Raw genomic sequence first — 22,100 nt, 5'->3', positions numbered from 1 at the left:
GTTTTAGTCGTTCGAGTGCTCCATCTCACCCGTGGGATCAGATGTGTGTGCATAAAGCTTTGGGGGTGGCCCTGTATTATCTTTTAACGTCTGAATTGTCTGTAGTGATGTGCCCTGTTTCATTGCTGCTATTGTCATTGTAGTCATATAATAGAAAAATGAGCAGACAGTGGAGCATTTGTCATGATCTTTTGTAGAATAAGATCTTAATACTCAAAGAAATCATAATGGAAAAATGTTTTTCAGAATAAACCTTTTTAGTCTTTTGTGTCATAAAAATGCAGTGTATTTGTATGAGATAGAACTGGGTTAAAACCTGAAACCTAAATGGAGTTCATTCAGGTTTATAAATTCAAGTTTCTGATGGCAACTTTAAAGCCCCATGGGTGAACATCTCGGAGTGTCCGCTCCCTAAAGGCTGGGAGCTGTCAGCTCCATCTGCTCCGCCGCGCCTCACACGTGCCCGGCAGTGGACACTGGACACTAGGCTCTTGTCAGATGGGTGAGCACATGTGCCAAGGCCACTGGACCAGCAGGGCCACCAGTACCTGTGACCCTCTCTGGAGGATTCCCTCCTGCCCAGGTGTCCTTTGGGGAGGCCTGCTGCTCCGCCCCCAAAACAAGAACATGGGTCCTTTCAGCATGGCCAGCTCTGCGGCCCCTCCTGGCTGTTGTCAGGGTCACTATCCACTTCCAGCCACTTCTAATAGATCACTGGTTTTAAGGTATCTTTAGCTGCTGGAACGCTTTTCCTAACAACAACTTACAGGGAAAGCTAGGAACAACCCAGATGTGGGAGGACAGCTGCGCTGACACGCACAAAATGAGAGCGAATGGCAGAAACACTGAGGGAAGCAACCAGACACAGCAGGCTTATCGTGCTGTTGGTTTCACTCATGTGACGCCCACAACAGGTGACATTAATCCGAGGGTCAGACTGGAGAGGAACTTCCTAGGGGAGGTGACGGAAATGCTCTGTATCTTGATCAGAGTTTGGTTTACACAGGGGTATGCATTTGTCAAAACTCACAGAAATGCACTGAACACTTGTGTGTTTTGCTCTGTGTAGACTTCAAGTCACAAGGAAAACGTCAAACCAGCCGCAGGGGATGGGGCCTTCAGACTGAAGACGGAGGCTGGGTGCCCGCGGCCGCCGGGCCACCCTGCGCGCGCCCCACGCAGCAGCTGCAGCCAGTGCTGAGCCACTGCTGTGTCTGCTGCGGGGATTCTGACATGTCCATCTTAAAGGAACATTTTTAAAGCCTCCTTAGGTATAAAATGCAACTTTGCTTGGAATAAAAACATCAAGGCTCTGAGAGGAGGTTTACATGTTGAAATGCCACAACAGCAGTGCTCTGATGTTTTTGTTAGCAATTCTGTGCAGCCATCTTAAAGCATCAAGACACAAGGCTAAAGTTCAGAAACCAATTTTTTTAAATAGGTAGTGAAGACAACTGGTGTCATTACCTGCTGGGTGAGGATACAGGGATTTCCTTTTTTGTTTGTGAAGTTATTTTTTAAGTCCTCACCACTTTTTCCCCACATCCTTACAGCTTTGGTAAAGGCAGTGATTAAAGGTCACTTGGTTTTGGGGGGAGAGGGTATAGCTCAGTGGTAGAGCATATGCTTAGCTTAGGTCAGTCCCCAGTACCTCTGTTAAAAGAAGGAAAATCCACTCCCCCCCAAAACGTCACTTGGTGTGGACACCAGTCTCACACCCTCTTTCATAAGGGATTGTGTTTTACGTTGCAGGCATGCCTGGCGCCATTCACTTTCTGTCCGACATCCTGGTCCCAGAGACATTACGGTTTCCGGCATTTGAACTTGGATCTTCACAGAGGGATGCAAAGGTGCAAAGACTACAGAGAGACCCAGCTGGACCAGAAGCCGCCAGGCTGCTTAACGCCTGACATAGAGCCAACTGTGAATCCTGAAAGACGGAGGAACAGGAGACGCAGACACCTTCATGGGCCCGTGTCAGCGTGAGTCAGAGCCGTCCCGTCAGCGTTCCGCACCAGCGCTCCCCTCACCGGTGTAACACACGGAGTCTCCGTGCCCAGCTCTCTGTAGTGTCTGCACGTCTCTCGGTGCCCCGGGGCCTTGGCAACAGGTTTTGCAGCTTTGACATTTCTCAGGGGAGGCCGGTGGGGCCGCCCAGGGACCACCCCCATCTGGCAAGAGGGAGGCAGGTCATGGAAGCCCTGGTTCTGCTGTGTCTCCTGACCAGCAGCAGCGAGGGTGACCCCCATCACTTGGGCACCTCCCTGCGCATGAAAAATACTTGTTGGGCTGACTGCTGAGTAACACGCTGAGGGAAAGGCAGAGCACTTGTGGGGTAAGGGGAGGTTCTATTTACAGGTACAGCTGGGCTGACACCTCCCCACTTACCCACTGCAAGTGCAGCCTCCGACTCCCCAGTGAGCCACTTCCTAGCCGCTGACACAGGCAACCCGCTGACAGCGGCTCCAGCTCTCAGGCCCCGAAGGCAGCCGAACAGGATGTACAGAAGCTGCTTGAATAGTTCTGATGGGTGTTTGAATTCGGATCTCAGAACATCTCACAATGATTTCTTAGATTAGATTAGTGTCCTCGAAAACGTGAGTTTTTCAAAGAGTGTGTGTGCACAATTCCATTTTAAAATGTGAAAGAAGAAAAGTCGATGTCCACAAAAAGCACATGGGTTCTCTGGTTTGGTGCCCAATAAAGATGGTCTTGTGGTGACACTCGTGTGGTCTCTGTTTGTTCTCACCTGTGCCTGACTCTGAGAGTGACAATCAGGAGCTTTGGTCACTGTTTTGAAGATTGTTTTCTTCACTTAAAAATACGGCCATTGCTCATGTTACGATGTACTACAGAATCCATTAGAATGGCAGCTTGCTTTTTCCAAGGTCCTTCAAAACCTGGGTAGTCTGAGAAGGGAGGCCTGTCGTGAGCTTGCACGTGTGACAGGCCTTTCCGCTCCCAGCGGCCCTGAACAGTCACAGCACTGCGGGGGGTCACGGCACTGCTGGGCACTGTCATCACCACTGTATGACACAGGAGAGAGCCAGTGGCCTTGCCCAGGGTCTCAGCTGGAATGAGGCAGACGCGGACGGTTCTTGCCAAGGGCCATGCTTCTGACTTGTACTCAGTACCTCCTCCCCTGTGTGCCCAGCACAGAAGGGAAGAAACTGAAACCTGGGAGAGGTCTTGTCCTCTTCCCGCACCCACCCTCCTGGCTGGGAGGGACCCTCGAACCACCCGGTGCAATTCCACATGCACTGCTTCTGTGTAAGGCGGCCTCAAAGCTCTTGCTTCCTTGGCTAAATTCACAAAAGCAGGACCGAAGTGTGATGCACAGCTCCCCTGAGCACATACACAGCCTGTTCATTCTTCCCAGTCTTTTGCTGCAGCTTCAAGAGGTCTTTCTTTTCAGGTCTTAATTTTCCCACATCATGTCTGGAGGAGAGAGTGCGAGGTGTCAGTTCCAAGATGACTGTCACCCGTGATGTCTATCAGAGAAAGGCTGCAGGCTCCTTCTAGGTCCCTTGAAGACCACTAGATGGCTGGGGTCTGCTGACGTCCGCCTCACGGATGCCACTGCCCCATTTCCCGCTCCCACTTGGGAGATGGGAGGCTCGGTTCCTACATTCAGCAGGTGTCTGCTGCACGCCTCCCGCATGCCAGCATCGTGCTAAGTGCTGAGAGGCAAGTACTAACAGCGCTCGTGCACCTCACAGTCCAGCCTGGCGACCGCCAGGGGGAAGTGAGCGGCCTCAATGCTCAAGCTTCGGAGAGCCGTCCCCTGGCACAGCCTGGGACAGCTCCTCTGCATTTGGCATCAGGGGTGGTATGTGGGGTAGCAGGCCTCCCAGTGTGCACTGGCAGGTCACAGCAGGAGGGGACCACAGGGGAGTGTGGTCAGTCCAGCCTTGCAGTGTGACACCTCTGGCACGAGGCTGCGGCAGTCCCTGTCATCAAGGAGCCTGCAGAGCGGAGGTCACAAGTGGGGACTCGAGCCTGGGTGTCTCTGTTCATCTCAGAGCTCAACCACTGGTATGACTTGGACACGCCATTTCCTGTAAGGGTTTTCTGTGTACTCAGGACAACCTTGTTTGGTTAGTGGGACGATTGAAGTGAACGGTCAGATGGAGACGGCGTGTAGCGCATGAAGCACTGTGAAGGGGAGATGAAGGTGGCGGTGTAGGGCTTTCACTGGAGAGACAGGCTCGCTGCTCTGCTGCTCCGTGGTGAAAGGAAACCCAGACCTGCCCAGCTCCAAAATCCCAAGCACCTGGTACCGCTGCTCTGCCTGGTAGCTCCGAGCCTTCGCCAGCAGTGTGTGCTTGTGTGCGTGTGCCTAGCTGCCCCAACGTCCTTCAAGGGGAAGAGCTGCCACAGGGACAAGGAGGAACCAAGCCACAATTTCAGGCTTACGCAAAATCTAGAAGTCCAGAGAGGCTGGGCTCTCCGTTCCTCTGGCCTGTTCTTTGCTCAGTGCCCCCCGGAGACCTTCGCGGTTCTGTACCAGGTGGACCTGTGGCTTTTGTAGGATCGGCCATCAGAAGCAGTGCTGGCTGTGTGTTAACAGGGTCCTTACCCCACTATTTAAAGTGTTGTCCATGAGAGGACAAAACAAGAACCAAGCACCATCCACCTACAATCCTGTGAACACCCCCAACAGCCCCAAGAACTGACTCAAACCATTTCCTGGCAGAGGCCCTGGGAAAGTCATCAAAGGCTTTATGCTCGCCCTCTGGAGCTGCAAGGAAGCTGACAGACAAGAGCAGCCCCCCCACCCCTCCCACCCAGCAGCTCTCCAGGAGCAGGAGGCGGCCTGCCCCCTGCAGCTGAGCCTCACGTGTCTGAGGGATGTCTCTGTTCTGCCCTGACACTGAAATCATAGGATGTTCAGAGAATTCTGCACTGGAAGTCACTTTCCTAGTGAAGTTTCAATCATACTGTCTTCCAGCTTCCAACAGTATTGCCTGAGAACCTGACAGCCACAGTGATTCTTGTTTCTCTGTGATCACTTTGCAAGCTGTAGAATTTCTGTCATGATAACGAGCCTGGTCCTGGGTTCCTGGCAGGCCCTTCCAATCTAGAACCTCCTGTGTTTCAATCCTAGGAATTTTCTTTTGAATTATTCTTTTAATGTTTTACTCTTCTGCCTTTTGCTTTCTTTTCAAAGAAATTACAGCTTTATTTCCTAGTCCTTCTACTGTGTGTTCCTTTATTTCCAGTTTTCCTTGTTCTTGGGGTAGCTCTTGTGTATATTCTCTCCTTATTTCTCGTTGCAGTATCTTACCCCTTTGAGGATGTTAATTTAGCTTGTCCTGTTCAGGAGCAGAGTGAATGTGTATGTGGAGGGGCAGGGGTTGCAGGGGAGGAGATGGAGGAAGGCCAAGCCTCTGAGGAGTCCTAGGGCCTGAAAGGCCGTTCTGAGGAGTTTCGCTTTTCCTCTGGGTGGAGTAGACAGTCACACAGTTTTTGAGCAAAAAGAGGACATTATCTGATTAATGCAGGAAAGGGGTCATCCTGAGCCAATGCCAGGTGGGAGAAGGGAAACTAGAGGGCTGGTCCAGGAAGGTGGCTGGTGGGCTTGGTGAGAATGGTTAGACTCTAGATGTGTCCTGAAGCCGGAACCAGTAAGATTTCCTGACCGTCAGGTGCAGAGCAGAACGAGCAGGCAGACTTGTCTCCAGAGTGGCCAGGCCCCGGGAGGGCATTGCCAGCCTCTGAGATGTGGGGAGGTCAGCCAGGTGGGTCAAGGTCCACTACGGCACGTGGAGTCTGCGGGGCCTGCGCTGACAGGGGGCTCAAGGGAAATTTGGGAGGAAACTCACTTTGGAGTCATTTGCATGTTGGTTATTTAAAGCTACGTGCTGGGCGAGCTCGCCAGGGAAGTGAGGGCAGAGGGAAAACACCACATGAAGCAGCGGGAGGACTTTGCTCCAGCAAAGGAGGTGAGAAGAGGCAGTGATAGGGTGGGGGTCTGTCCTCCTGGAGCCCAGGGAGGAAGGGAGCCGTCAGCTGTTTCAGGTGATCCTGATATGGAAGGGAAAGAGGAATGGCCCTTGGATTCAGCGGCCTGGAGGTCATGGGTGAATCTGTGAGCAGCAGACACCACTAAAGGAGTTTTGTTGCAAAAGAGGAAAGAAAAGGGGCCACAGTTGGTGACAGAAGAGGAGGTGGGAGCCAGCGCCCGGCAGCAGCGCAGCCAGGAAGCAGCCTGGGGAACAGGTGGGCATAGGGCGAGGGTGGGTCGTGGTTGGGGGGATGAAGTCCTCCGAGTTCTTCAGCCTCCTCAGTGAGGTCAGGAGCGAGGCAGCATCTGCTGAGAAGATGGAGGGGGAAGAGGGAGGTTGGAGGAGAGGAAGTGGGGGTGCTTTCAGGGGAGCGGGGGAGGGGAGCGACTCAGAGGTCGGGGGTCACGCAGAGGGTTTGTTGAGATGCGACTGCCGGGCTAGTGTCCGATTCCGCTGGTCTGGAGCGGGGCCTGAGCGTTATCCCCTGACTGGTGCCAGGCTGGCCCTGATGCTGCCCCGGGCCCCCGGGCTTCAGGAGAACACCCTCATAGCTCCCTTCCTGGTTTCCCTGGTCACTCAGGATGGCTAGTCTGCTGTGCCAGCCACGTCCAGCGTGCTTTTAGTTGATCTGAATTACTTTTCCTGCTTGTGGGTTGCAGTTTTTATCTTTCATATCAGAGGGTCTGCTGATTCCGTGCTGTGGACTCTGACTGGGACTTCTGGTCCCCGTGCCTGAACTGGCTGGACCTTCAGTCGGGGAGGTGCTGGCATCAGTCCCTCCCGAGACGCCCAGTCCCCACCTGCAGTTGGCAGGAAGGACCCTGTGAGGAAGAAAGCTGGACAGCCACCCTCACTGGATGGCACCGCGACCTTCACCTAGATCCAGCGTCCTCTGGGCCAGAGACCAGAATGCTTTCAAAAAAAGGCGGCTCCGGTTTGGCAGAGGAGGGGAGGGGGCCGTGACGCTGCTGGGCGGGTGGGGAGACATCTGGCGTCTTGAGGGGACGTGGGCCTGGCTGCTGCCCCGGGGGGCTCCCACCCTTCTTGCTGTGGGCTCAGGGCTCCCGCTGCTCAGTCGCTGGTCCCTGGCTCATCTGCTGTGGGGCTTCCTCAGCGTGCGGCTGTTTCCTCCCCCTTGATTCCAAGCTCTCTGGGCATCCCCTGGGGTCCAGGCTGCTCACCAGCTTTGGGAGGGGCCCGGGTGCTCAGCCCCCAGCTTCTCTTCCAGCTCCTCAGCTGGGTTTGAAGGGCCGGGTGTGGCCCAGTGTTTCTGAGCCCCCAAGGGCCTTTGTCACCCGCATCTTTCCGGGGCTCCTCCTGAGCGGTGCTGAGCACCCCGCAGCATCACAGTCATCACGCCCCGAGCAGAGCTGAGCCCTCCTGACACCGCTGAGCCATATCCCTGCCATGTGTTGAAACAGGGTCTAGTCAAGGGGGATGCAGTTGTTTTTTGAAGTTTTCTCACATTGAATTCTCTTACTAACATCTTATTTTTGATTTTGTCCCACATAGAAATCCTGTTTATTTTTGTCAAGTAGGAAGAGTCATAAATGACAAATGTGAAGTGTCTATAAAACGCCATAGTTTCTCAGTTGTTTGACCATCACAAATATTTCCCATCTCTGGAGGAACAGCCTTTTTTTTTTTAATATTAACACACACTTCTTTTTTATTATAATAAAATCAGGCAATGGTCTGACAATAAAAAGGCTGCTTATGGAATACTGTTGAGTTAAACTTTACTTACAGGATGTTAAATCCTTAGAACTACAGTTTTCCCTAGAAAAAGATTAATGGAAACATCAATTGCTTTTCGGACTTGATAGTTACTGCTTCAAAAGGTGGTTTTACACAAACACTAAACTAAAAAAAAAAAAAAAAAAAAACCTTAGAACACGATGAATTGCTTTTATTTCTGTATGCATCCACATCTCAGCATTTAGTGGTCCTGAAAAGAAAAGTGGAAAAATGCAGCAATCTGCCAGGACGTCGAGCCCGCCAATGCGGGGGATCTGCCGTGCAGTCCGAGTTCATCCTTAATCCCTGCTCAGGACCGTGAGAAGCAGCAGCACCAGAACCAAGGTATGCACTGAATTCAAGACTCTTTTTGTTCCAGTTGTCAGATTCCAAACTAGACCCAAATGGACTGCAAGGATGACCAAGTGAGAGCCCTGTTTTAAACTACCTCAATTTTTAAATGCAAAAGCAATTACAGGGAAAGAAACCAATTCACTCAGAGGGACTGTGTGTGCTCACAGGTGCGTTCTGTGGCCTTTCTCCACATTTAACCACCAAGGACTCAGAGTTGGCAGGTCTGAGCAGCCCTGGTGACTGCTCTTGTCACCTTATCAAAACCTGAGCTGAAAAAAAAGCATCTGCTGATGATGACAGCAGAGGGGGTCAGGCCGAGGACCCAAAAAGCGGTTCCCAGGCCGGTGGAGAGTAAATAAATGTGGTTCCACAACTAAATGAGGGAGGTCAAAGACTATTTCCAACCTTACCTGATGGCTTCTGGCCAAAGCAACGAAGTGTCATGGAAAGAAAGTGTTGGGTGGTGACGGTGCAAAAGGGACTTGAAGAGGAAGGAAAAGCGGCACCCCTCGATTAAGGTGGGGGGAGAAGATATGGGGAAAGCCCTGAATTTCTCACCAATGGCCAATTTCAGAGGGGAGCAGAGGGGGCTACAATCTATGCTTCGGCCAAGGGTGGTAGTGGAGAGTGGGAAAGGATGACAGCTCAGAAGGGGGGCATCATTTAAGACTTAAAGAAATTAGGGATGCAAAGTGCCCACACACACCCAGCAGTAGTCCCACAGGCTATGACCTGAAACCTTCACATCTACCCTAAGCAGCCACCCCAAGCTGGAGGGCTGCTGCAGGGAGGAAGGGAAGCAGGGGGAGGGGGAGAAGGCAGAGACCCCAGGCCATGTCGTCAGCAGCAAGGTGACTGTGTGATGTGTCCTTTCACAGCTGAGTTACATGTGCCCACCAGTTATGATGGGAATCAACTTAAATACACTTTCTTGATCCCAGAAGCTCAACTATGTGGACAGTGGTTACACTTAACAGGATGATTTGTTACAGGACAACTTATGTATTTCAAATGGACAAAAAATTAGTATCATTTACAGGATCTCAAGATAAACTGCCTTTGAGTGGGAGTTTCCTTTCCAGCACTTTGAGGTCTATAAGACGTATCTAGAAAATGTACTGCTGTGGGAAATGAAGACTGCTTAAGTCGAATGGGGAGCAAGGGAGGGCCTGTGGTTCTCCTTTGTGATGAATTGCTGTGACACTGTCCTTTGGGTGGCCGAGGGGGTTTCACGTTTCCCTTAGATGTCGCTAGGTGCCAAAGCTCCTGCAGGACAACTCTGATGCTTCATGAATTCTGCCATTTTGCTAGCATTGACATGGCTCTTGGGTCACCACCCCATTAGAACTAGTAACTCCATTCATGGTAATTTTTGTTACAAATCTTACAAAGAGGGGTGCTTCTGGGTATTTGGGTCCACATTCTATTTTAAGGATGTATATTCGGTTTTCATAAGTCATTGTCAGAGGCCCAATTATCACTCCTGTCCATCTTGTAAGTGCCGTGTCTTCGTCATCTTCTAGACCCCAGCTGACTGTGCCATCTCCTACTCCTTTCTGGCCTTCTTTGAGTTCTTCCAACAGTCGGAAATTGCAAGGGACTTTTACTCCCAAGTCCGTGGTGGCTGCCATCTTGAGTCACTGTCACTCCATAACAGCCCTTAAAGATCATCAAGCACAGAAGCGAGTGGCTGGGGGAGGCGGGAACAGAGAGGAAAGGGGCCTGCAGCTGCCAAACCGCCCGCTGCCCCTCCAGCCAGGAGAGTGTCAGGCCTGCAGCCACGGGCCTGCCTCCCACGCCGGGCAGAAGTCTGGGAGTTAAGTGCCCTGGGGAGAAGAAGAGACCGTGCAGGGTCTGGAGACTGACAAGCACGATCCGGACACCAGGCTCTCCGGGTTCCAGTCTGGGCTCTGCCTCTCCCTACTGCCTCACAGGGTTGTGGGGGATGGCACAAAACAGCCCCAGGAAAGCACCCAGCACAGTGCAGATATCCAGTAAGTGTCACTTTTATTGTCAAGTTAGGGATTAAGTAACTGACATCAGATCACTTTTTAGGGGAAAAAGTCTGTGATAATGAAACCTGTGTGCGGGCATAACTTCGGGGCAGTCAGGCAGCCCCAGTGCTGGGCGGGACAGCTTCTGCAGTGCTTTCTGCATCTCCAGCAGCTTCCCTGATTCTTCCAGGGCCCTGAGGCCTGCCTTCTGGGAGGTGCTGGCCTCTCCACGTCAGCACGGACACACACAGTGTGTTCTATTAATATTTTATTACTAACTTTAAATGAAATGTAATCTATTAAAATACTGAAGCACTATGTTGTACACCTGAAATTAATACACTGTTATAAACCAACTGTACTTCAACAAAAAATAAATGTGTAAAATCAGCACGTTTTGGAGTTCCTGGCAATCCTCCCAATGACCACTCCGGGGATACAACAACAGGCACTCTCTGCACGTTTATTCTAAGCTCGCATATGGTGAATGGCCATAAGCACCTGAGTGCACTTCCTTCCCCATGTGCGATAACCACGTGGACCACCCGCTGAGCTGGTGTATCCCCACGCCCAGCCCTGAGGGAAGCCTGTGCAAAGGAGCTGCAGCCATGTCTTGCTAGGTGGTGACTCAGGGTTGGGAAGAACTGCCCAAGGGGACCGAACTCCCGGGTGTGGGGCAGAGGTTCAGGCAGACCCAGGTGTGCAGGGGTAGCACTGGACATCTCAAGCTCAAGGATGAAAATGGGACTGATTTCCATTCTCACTGAGAGGGGAGGGGAGTGGAGGGAGATGAGCCATTAGAATGCACAGTAGAGTAACATCACGGTCAGAGCACGGCGGACAGGGCGATCAAGGCAGAGCCCGAAGATGTGCTCAGGATCTAAGCATTAAATCGTGCACATGAGCTCTATGATTCTTGTTTTACACCTGTTTGAACAGGCATGATTCTCAGTGCTTCGGCCTACGAAAGATATACTTGAAAGAAAAACAGAATGTACATGTTACAGCTTTGCCCCCTAATTAATTAGGCAATGACAACTGATTGCTATCTGGAGACTAGTAGACACTGTGTAACTTTTGATGGAAAGACACACTACCACCTCTGCAGTCGACCTTCAAACTAAAACTAACAAAACAAAGCAAAACCTGAATCTGACCAAGCTCCTCTACACAGCAGTTTACACAGAATACAAACATCATGGAGATATCTGAATCACTGTGGTGATGGAGATGCCACCAGCAAATCCCAGACTGTAGGCACATCTGCAAGGAAAACAACCTGGCTTCTTCTACAGGGAAACGGCAACAACAAAAGGATAAAAACAGATGGAGGGGAAACTATAGATCTAAAGAGATACAGAAATCAATATTATGATGTCACCTTATTTGGATGCAAACAGATGATTTTTTAAAAACTGCAAGACAATCAACAGAAGTGTAAACACTGATTAGACTTTTAAAGATACTGAAGATTATTGTTGATTTTAATTGTGTGGTAACACTACCTGCTGCATTGCTTGTGGATGAAATGTTTGGGATTTGCTTCAGAATAATTCAGGGAAGGGCCAGAAGGAATAGAGATCGAGCAAGTAAAACTGGCCTGAACTCAAAATTGTTGATGCTTAGTGACGGGTGCCTAAGAGTTCAAAGAATCTCTGTTCCTTGGTGTTTTCTGAAATTTCCTCTAAGTGAGACTGGAAACATGGGTCTACCTACAGTGGTCCGGAAAGAACCCTGGGAGAGCAGTGCTTTGACCTGCAGCAGCGGTTGGGCAGGAAGAGCTGAAAGGAGAGCCCGTGTCGTGCAGGACAGGGAGACAAGGCGTGTTCTCTGGGGAAGGCGGGGTGCGCGCCCTGCAACATGGAAGCATGGTCTTTCCACCACCCTGAAGACCACACTGTTTCCCAAACCATCTTTTCAGTCTGATAACCTTTAATTGCTAAGGACAAGTCTCCAAACCATCATCATAGCTCTAGACCAGAGCCAACAAACTGTAAAACAAGTGAATGTATTTATTCATCCAAGGGTATGGCCTTCCCCCAAGATCCTTGCAATGTTAATCTTAGCTGTGTACCATGTTACCCCAAAGTTCAGTTAAAATCATAATAAACATGTCTGCTTCTGTGGGGCAGAAACTGAACAGCAACTTAGCCAGCACTTCTGGCTCGGGGTCTGTCACGAGGCTGCAGAGCAGATGGCACCGGCAGCGGGGCAGAGGTCCAAGGCGGCACGCAAGCTGGTGCTGCGAGCGGGGGGCTCGGCTCATCTCTGCTCATCTCCTGGGGCCAGCGTACAAAGGCTCACGTCCTTGGTGGCTTGAAAAACAGATTTACTGTCTCAGTGCTTGTGGCTAGAAATCTGGAATCAAGGTGTCAGCGAGGCCAGGGTCCTAAGGATCCCGGGAAGGATCTGGCCCATGCCTTTCTCATAGCTTCTGGGGTTGCCAGCCACACTGAGCGCTCTGCCCTGCAGACACGTCGCTCCAGGCCCTGCCTCCATCCTCACACAGGCTCTCCCCGTGTGCTCCTGTGTCCCTCCTCCTGGTCTCCCTAGGACACCAGTCATACCGGACTATGGGCCCACGCTGCCCAGGGTGGCCTCACCCTAACTAACGGCATCTGCAAAGACCCAATTTCCAAATAAGGTCACATCCTGAGGGTCTGGGAAGGACCTGAATGTGGGGTTGGGGGGCTTGTGTGCTCAAACAGACTACACTCCTCACATGGGCCTCTTCACATAGCTGAGTAGTCAGAAGACAGGGCAGCGGGATTCCCCAGTGCAAGAACCCAAGAGCCCAAGGTCATTGTGTTCTGGCCAGACACCATTTCTGCGGTACTGTGTTCAGAGGGGAAGGTCTGGACGAGGCACGGATAGCAGGAGGCAGGGGCCTTGAAGGCCACCTTGGAGGCTGCCTACATGCTTCACAGCCCTCCACCTGAGGAAACACACTCGGCCCCTCCCCGGGCCCCACAGACACTCATTCCACACGGCGGCAGCTGTTTCTGGGCTGCGGAAGAATGAAGCTCTTCAAAGAAGGGCTTCTGTCTAAGCGGTTGCCTAAGGCATGACCCTCGAGTTTCCTCTTAACAAAACTTAACGAAGGATTCCACAGCTGCACTCCTGTCTTCGTCTTTATACCGTATTCCCCCGACAGACCCTGGGTGTTGTCTTTGCCTGGAAGCCGTTTCTTCATTTTAGCATCATCCGCATCTGGGGGTCTGAGAATTTCTAGAATCAGCAAGTCCTGGCTCCTCTGTGTGTAGCAGCCTCTGGCAGCGGCTCCCTGTCACCCACTTCGCAGTGAAGACCGGGAAGCAGGCAGACAGCCACCTGAACGCTCTCACCGGAAACCTCTCCTAAGTCTCCTGGTTCATCAAGTACATTTTCTACTTTATTGGAAGAATCACGCGTGACAGGACTATTTTAAAAAAACATTCACCGTATCTGTTAAACTTTCTCCCTCTCTCTCTCTCCCACTCTCTGCACGCACACACGTGCACACACCCACCCCTGCTGCATCATTAGAAAGTTGTAGGCATTACGACTCGTACTTCATCATGCATCTTCTAAAAATAACACGCCACGTAATCACAACAGCAGTGTCACACCTGAGGAAACTAACAGTAACTGTAACACTGCAGTGCACCCACACTGTGCCCGGTTCCCCCGCTGACCCGGGAATGCTGTAAGTCTGTGCTGTTGTTTTCAACTGGGATCCAATCTAACTTTCTGCTCTATGTTTTGTCAATCTCTTCTAACCTAGGACAGTCCCCACCTCACCTGCTTTTGTATTTTGTCTTTAATGACACTGTCTGAAGACTCCAGGACTGTCATCCTATAAAGCTCCCCCGTGGGTCTGTCTAATCCTCTCCCTGTGGGAAAGTGTTCTGCCGTCTCCCCGCTCCTGTAGCTTGGAGGTTAGGTTAGGTTTGTGACCATGAGCCACAGATGAGTATCTGAGTTTTAGTTGGTTCAATGAAAATGAACCTACATCTTTAAATGCAGTTCCTGATCTCCCCAGCCTCGTTTCAAGTGCCCAGTATCCACACGTAGCCAGCGGCTACCATACTGACAGTGCAGATGTCCCCATCACCACAGAAGCTGGTTGGATAACACTGCTCCCGATGCCGTTACGTCCAGGTTGGACGTTTCTGGCACAACTGCTTCTTAGGTGACATTTGTGGCTCCACACGGCACCACATGCAGAGGCCTGGCTCGGAGTCCCGGGTGCTGAGGGACTTGTAAACTGCACACATAAGTAGCAATATCGCACACCCACCCCCACATCCTTCTCTGGTCCTGTCAGCCAGGATCTTACATACTGTAATGGAAGAGGTTTCTAGGGAAAGTAAAAATAAAAGAATTTTAGAGCTGAGAGGGAACTTTGGTATTATTTCATAAACAGCTGAGGAAACTGAGGCCCACAGAGTTTTAAGACTTGCCCAAGGTCACTGATGCTAGCTGGAAGTAGAGAATGATCTTCAACAAGCATTTTCTTACTCCCAGCCACTAGATATTAGTGGCAACTGAGGTCAGTTGGTACTAACACTACTAATAGTAATCACAAAATACTTTCTATTGAGTACTTGTCAGTATTAGCCACTGTACTTCATCCTTAAAATTGCTTCACATGATTCTCACACCCCACGAGGAAGCATTTATAGAAAACCTCTAACAGGAATTTATTTTTTCAGGTAATAAGAAACCTAGAATTGGTTCACCAGTTAAGTAGCTCAACCCTGTGAAAGTCTGTATCTATCTGTGGTCACCTTCGCCTTTCCATCATGCTCACAGGGTAGCTGCTGCAGCTCCAGACATCACATCAATGATCCAAGCAAGGAGAGAACGTGAACATGGCAGTGCCAGCATCTCTCACTTATGACAAAAATGAAATCTTTCCCAGAGACCCAAGTAACTTCTACAGTACCTGTCACTGGCCAAGCCTCTATCCCTACTGCGAAGAGACTGGGGAAATGAATATGTGGTACAGCCCTTCTGGCTTCTGTAGAAGAGACAGGGAAAGGATGAGGGCTGAATAAACCAAGCAACAATGGAGGTGTTGCATCCTCACGGGTCAGATGAGGAAGCTGATGCTCAGAGTGTGAAACATCTCACCCGCAGTCACCCAGGGAGTAAGTGGCCAAGATGCCTTGCGCACCAGCGCACGTGACTAGTGAGGCGCGCTCACTGAGGAAAGTGATGGGGATTTTGATGCTGCCTGGGTCTGGGCAGGTTCAAATACTTCAAGGGTAGGATGTGTGTGCCCTCAGCCAGCAGGGGAGAGGCGGCCCAGGCAGTGACGCTGCCACCTGAATAATGACCTGAAGAAGGATGTGCAGGAGAAGAGCAGCCTGCTGGTGCCCACAGGCTGGGGAGTGGACCACTTGGAGGACGTGTACTTTATGCATGATACGCATTAATGCTGCAGTTCACGTGTCTATGTACTTAATGCTACATACAGTGCTACGTTTCATATCCACTTCATAAATAGATACTTAACGCTATATTTCGTATTTCCCCCCAACCTTCTCTTTTCTATGACATCTTAGTCTTGCCAACCACACACCCTTCAGGAAGATGTTTTCTACAGTTGGTGAAACATTCATGTAATAAATGATGCAAATCAAACAAAAATGGGGCTTCTCATTCCTCTTCAAGTTGGCGGTTGTACATGGACTGATGATCACATGCAGTGTCAGCAAAGGCCGGCAGGACACATCAGTACAGTCTTCCTCATGGAAATAGGTGTCAAAAGCTTTTAAAAATGTACATAAAGATGCTTTGACCCAGCAATTTAAATCTAAGATTTTATTCTAAGGAAATAAACGTGAATGGACATAAAAAATGGTCACAAGCATGCTCAGTACAACATTATTCCTAACAGGCAAAATTCAGCAACAACTTTGGCAGAAAGGGCAAGCTGGAGAAATATATTAATATTATAAAGTTAAAAGTGAAAGTGCAACTATGTGGAAAAGCAGGGGGGATCGGGAAAGTGAAACAGGTGATGCTGGGAGGTGCAACTAGGCAGAGATTCACACGGGCCTCAGTTTGGTGTCCTGAGTGGGAATGTGTGTCCATCTTACTATTATATTTCATCTGCATCATCCACAGTGATGTCAACAAACTGGGAGGCATCACAGTAAAGACTGATTTTTCACTGGAACCACCATCTTGCAGTTCGTAGGTGATCTCAGCCTGGGGCAGTCATCCAGAATGAGGCTCTGACTTTCACCGCCCAGGAGTCCCCCACTGGAGTCCCGCATCCAGGTGCCAGGGAGGGAGCACGCTTAGGCCTGGCAGGAGCTGCAGCATGACCCTGGTCCTCTGCAGCCTCCCCCCACTGCCCGCATGGCCCCACCCTGCCTACATATCTTATGCAAAAGTTAGACTCATTATTCTGTGCGTAGACTATTTTGTTATTTAAAAAAGGGAAAAAATGGAATGATCCCAAATTCAATCAGAGTTGGGTGGATTAAGTCAACTGCAGAGCACCGTTATGGTGAGATGCTATTTAACTGTTGCAGGGAAGAGGCAGGGGGATATTTAAATGCCAGGGAAAATGCGAGAGAACAACAGGTGATGAGAGGTCCTGCGGTGTGTGTTGTCAGAGCAAAGGAACTAAAAAGTGACAGAAACCAGACTAGAAAGCACAGGCCCAGTTGGCCCAGGGCAAGGTCAAGGCTCCACGGGCTTAGCTCTGCCCCCTTCAATACCCCTGCCCTTCCCCAGCCTTTTGAAAAGCTGTGAAAGCTCAGTCCCTGTGAAAGGCTCTGCACTTTGGCTTTTACAGATACTGTCACTAAAACAATTTCAGTCCAAGTGGCAGTGGACTGGTGGGGGGACGGGGGTAGCCTGTTTCTCAATAATATTAAGTTATCACAGAATTGTGGTCTAGGTTCCTGCCAATTTTCTTCTTTTGAAAAAAAAAAAAGGTAGTTGGGAGAAAAAACACAATTTGATCCAAGATCTTGGATGCTGAATTTGTAGGTAATTCCAGTACACACTAATATGTCTTATGTAGGAAAATGAGTAGGAGGAAGCTCCCTAGAAATTCTTGGTTAAGATGGAAAGTTAAGAGTTACAATGCAACTCAACAGACCTGAGCTCCGGGGCTGCCCCTCCTTGGCTGGCCACTCAGGGCCTGCTTCTAGCACTTTAAACCCCCAGCGCCCAGTCACTGCTAAGTTCTCCTGCATTTCAAGGACTGAGCTGAGAGGCTGCTCAGTGAACCACCACCATCACAAACACACATACACACACACACACCCATTCTCCACATGATCAGACGTCTCAGCCCACTCTCCCCGCAGTCCATGTACTAGGTAGAAATTGTTGATTCTGATGAGATGCTCCTATAAGTTGGTGACATAAATTAATCTGTTTAACTTGCTTTAAGCCAACAGCTGGCAGAGCACTGAAAAATGCTCTGGGGGGTGTGGAGAAAAGGGAACCCTCCTACACTGCTAGTGGGAATGCAGTTTGGCGCAGCCATCATGGAAAACAGTATGGAGATTCTTTCAAAGACTAAAAATAGACTTACCGTATGACCCAGCAATCCCACTTCTGAGCATATATCCAGAAGGAACCCTACTTCAAAAAGACACTTGCACCCCAATGTTCATAGCAGCACTATTTACAATAGCCACGACATGGAAACAGTCTAAATGTCCATCAACAGATGACTAGATAAAGAAGATGTGGTGTATTTATACAATGGAATACTATTCAGCCATAAAAACCGACAACATAATGCCATTTGCAGCAATATGGATGTCCCTGGAGAATGTCTTTTTAAGTGAAGCAAGCCAGAAAGAGAAAGAAAAATATCATATGATATTGCTAATATATGGAATTAAAAAAAATGAAAGAAGACAAATGAACTTAAATATAAAACAAACACATAATCATAGACATAGAAAACAAACTTGTGGTTGCCAGGGGGTGGGGCGGGTGGGAAGGGAAGACTGGGAGTTCGAGATTTGTAGATGCTCACAGGTATATATAGAGCAGATAAACAAGTTTATACTGTATAGCACCGGGAAATATATACAAGATCTTGTAATAGTTCACAGTGAAAAAGAATATGAAAATGAATGTATGTACGTTTATGCATGGCTGAAAAATTGTGCTGTACACCAGAAACTGACACATTATAAACTGGCTTTGCCTCAATACAAAATAATAATAATAAGTTACAACACAGTTCTTGGATCACTGTACTCAATCGTAATAGTCAATACAGCTCTGTAAAAACCAGTTCACAGCTTCCATGTCCAAGAAAGGAAACTCACAGGCAAGGATCATCTACTGTGTGCCACATACCACTGAGGTGCTGCACACCTGCTCAGCCTGGCTCCTTCTACGTGAATAGAGGTTGGGGTTGGGGGAAAGTAGGAGACAGGCTACAGCCTGTGGTCTTGGAACTGGTGATGCGACATGGGGAGAGCCGTGAAGCTGATGAAGAAAATGATGAAGTCTGAGTCCCAAGTGATGAGTCCTCTGTAGTAAGGAGGAGCCCCAAGCCCTCAGTTCAGGGACACAAAGGGAGAGACGCGCACGGAAGGAGAAGGTCTGGATGCATAATAAAGGTTTTATAACTGCTGCTGCCCAGTGAGTCCCAGAGGGTAACCGTGAGCACTGAGCAGGGAGAAAGGCTCCTCCAAAGAGTATCTTTAGCTCAATTTGTGGGAGGGGGCGCAGGGGGCAGTCAGGCACCAAATGAGTGCAATTACATGTGCTATCGCAATCCTCACAACAGCCCTTTGAGAGTTACTATCCCCATCTTCCACATGTAAAAACTGAGACTCAGGAAGGCTAAGTAACTTGCCCAACTTCAAACATCCAGAACACATTCCTAGGCCTGACTCCAAAGCCAGTATTCTTTCTACAACATCTCCTTGTGTCTCAGAGACTAGGGAACAGGGAAGGGTCCCCTGCTCCAGGCTGCAGACTCAGCCAAGGGGACTACAATACCATATGAAGCAAGCCCCAGGTTGGGGAAATGAGAACTCAGAGCCACTGTATCTGAATATAAAGTAAAATCAACTTAAAAAGACACTTTTTCACAACAGGCTATCATTGTATGTTTATAAGCAGAGTATTCTGCTGTGTGACAAAGCACTCATTTTCTTCCATCAACTTTTTCTTCTTCACTTGTTTCTGTAACTGAACGTTGTGTTGGAACTTCACTGTGTTAGAGTAAAGTAGAAACTTTACGGGCTTTGACCACCATGACAGCTAAACACAGAAGACAGAAAGACCCTGAAATGTACATGTTGCTATCCACATTACAGGATTCCCTGGTAAGTGGGGGGAGGAGCATGAGGCTTAGACCTAAAGTACAAGCAGGTTCATTACTGATCCACAAATGGGCCGTGGAGCAGTCAGACAACTGCCGTCTTCCTCACTCAAGCCCACTTCCAGCGTGGGAGTAAGGAGCCCTGCACCCTGAACGCCGAGGGCAGGATTAGAGAACACTCTCCCTGAGTGCCTGTCAGTCTCAGAAAAGGTTCTTCTTTGTTGCACAACATGAAGTAAGAAAGAAGGTAGAGAGAGGCCCAAAATCTCTCTCCAGCCCCACTTTCTATCATGAGGGTTGGAACAGAAACCTGAGGACAGGGGTGACATGCATCCGCCCCAATACATGCCAGGCTTTTAGTCTTTTGGTATTTATTACGGTGTGTTTCACCGGCATCACACTAGTCGATTTTTGGTTGCTTGGTGACAGGCTTTTAAAAACATTTTTGTAGTGGTGTTTTAGTCTGTATTCAGAAAAAATATATATCACATTTTAGCAAACCATGAGGTAAAGATTTTTGAAGTATACACAATAAAGAAAAACATACCAGTGTTAGTATGGGTGATACGCACATGATGAAGAACCATACAAAGGGAGGCTGGGAAAGGATGTCACAGCCACTGTAAGAGCCAGAAGCCAGCCGGGCCGGGCGGCCTGCACAGCGCTGCGCCCGCGCACTCTGCATCTTCCTACACAGAGCTTCCCTCTGGGATGGCCGATGGGTGTTTCACTTCTCACTCACAAGACTAGCAGCGTGAGTCAGGCAGCGTTCCATGCAGCACCTAAGGTCAAAGTTCACTCACTATTCTCTTTCCTATCACCACTCACGTCCAGTCATGTTATCCAAAGCAGTTCACCAGACTTTATGAAATGAATCCAAAAACAGGATCAACAACATCAAAATGTCTCAAATATGAGCAACAGGAAAGTCTTGTTATTCAAATTCCTCACAGCTAAATCCCCTTGCAATTAAAAGCCCACAGAAATTAAAATCAAAATGCCTCATTCCCAATTTCATACAACTGTCTCAGTCTCAGCCAGAGGGCATTACTCAGATGCCGGGGGCTCTTACCCCTGCAGCTGTGTCCTAGGCTGTCCCTCCCAGGAATGGATGCATTTTCTGCATTTTCTCCAGCCTCTTCCAAGTTAATTCAAATCTCTACTCAGCTCTACTCTCCAAGAGGTCAGTAGCCACAAAAGAAGTGCAGCTCCACTACAGAAGTTACCACAAGCAAAATCATAGTCCCCAAATTAGGTGCATGGTGCAAAGCTGTTCAGCACTGCTACTGCCAGCCAGAGCGTGTGGCAGATAACCTAATGGTACCTGTGCTGGAGACAGCGAGGACCTGAGAAGGGTCAGGTCTCAATCCCACGGCAGGCCAGCCACTGCGCCAGGGCCAAGGCCACAGTCTGGAATGCTGTTCACTGAGCAGAAACTGCCCAACGGCTGTGCTTCTGCATGTTTATTATGTGTGTGTTTCTTTGTATTTTTCCGTGTTTTGTTCTGTTGGCTGAGGCTTGTGGGGCTCTCCCCATATATTTTGCCTACTTTTTCTCAGAGAGTGACATTTTAGATCTTATGGCCATCTGAGAAAAGTTAGATATTCTGGTTTGTTCATTTCCTCTTGTCTGTTATCTCATGCATGATTGTGGTCGAGAGAAAACCTCTACTCCCAAATTCCTCCAGGTTCTCTTGTGAAGTATCCTCTTCTCTAAGAAAATACGAGGAATGGAGTAAGGACCACCCTTAGCACTATGTTTTAACTTAATGACTTACAAAGCTCTATTTATTCTGATACTAGTAATTGTCATCACTCTTCCATAAGCCCTTCCTCCGTACTTAAGCAGATTGAGTTGTAGTTAGGCAGTAGGTAACCAGAGCCAAAATTTAAAACAAACAAACAAAAAATTAAAGCACCAGGATCACAATAAGGGCCAGTGAGTCAGGATAAGCCTGTACACTGTCGTGGGAATGGAAACCGGTTCCTTTGGAAACACTGGAAAACAACGCAAAGATTCCTCAAAAAACTAGGAGTAGAACGCTAAAAGATACGGCAATTCTAATTCTGGCTGTTTATCCAAACAAAACAAAAACACTAATTTGAAAAGATGTATGCATCCCTATGTTCACTGAAACATTTTTACAACCACCAAGATACAGAAACAACCTAAATGTCCACTGATGGATGAATGAATAAAGAAAACATAATACACACACATATATATATATATCCACATATATATGACATATTTATATAGGTATATATAAAACAGAATAGTATGTAGCCACCAGAGAAGGAAATCTTGCCATTTGCCACAAAATCAACCTTGAGGGTACTATGTTAAGTGAAATAGGTGAGGTGAAGAAAAACAAATCTGTATAACTTTGCTTTTATATGGAATCTAAAAAGCAAAACAAAGAGCAAAACTTGAATTTGCCAAGCACCAGCAACTATGCACACAGCACCTACGCTGTACTAGGTGTTAAGAATCATCTATAAATGACATAACCTGTACAGGAGGGAGGGCACAGGTCATATACCAATATAAGGCCATTTTATATACGGGACTCGAGCATCCATGGATTGTAGTATCCACAGGGGATCCTGGAACCAATGCCGCATAAATACTGAAGGATGGCTGTATTATTTTAGGGTACATTTAGATATTCTGTTCATCATGTATTTTATTTTTTGAAAACTTGAA

The 22,100-nt window shown here is 48.8% G+C and overlaps 1 pseudogene; it reads right to left on the bottom strand.

The window, feature by feature from the left end:
* Positions 1-4,835: 4,835 nt before the first annotated feature.
* Positions 4,836-17,967, bottom strand: LOC116148778 (ubiquitin-conjugating enzyme E2 variant 1-like; annotated as a pseudogene).
* Between the last annotated feature and the right edge of the window lie 4,133 nt (positions 17,968-22,100).

Source organism: Camelus dromedarius, chromosome 32 (assembly GCF_036321535.1).
Source record: "Camelus dromedarius isolate mCamDro1 chromosome 32, mCamDro1.pat, whole genome shotgun sequence".
In the NCBI taxonomy this organism is placed as follows: domain Eukaryota; kingdom Metazoa; phylum Chordata; class Mammalia; order Artiodactyla; family Camelidae; genus Camelus; species Camelus dromedarius.
This window is presented reverse-complemented; position numbering and strand designations above follow the sequence as displayed.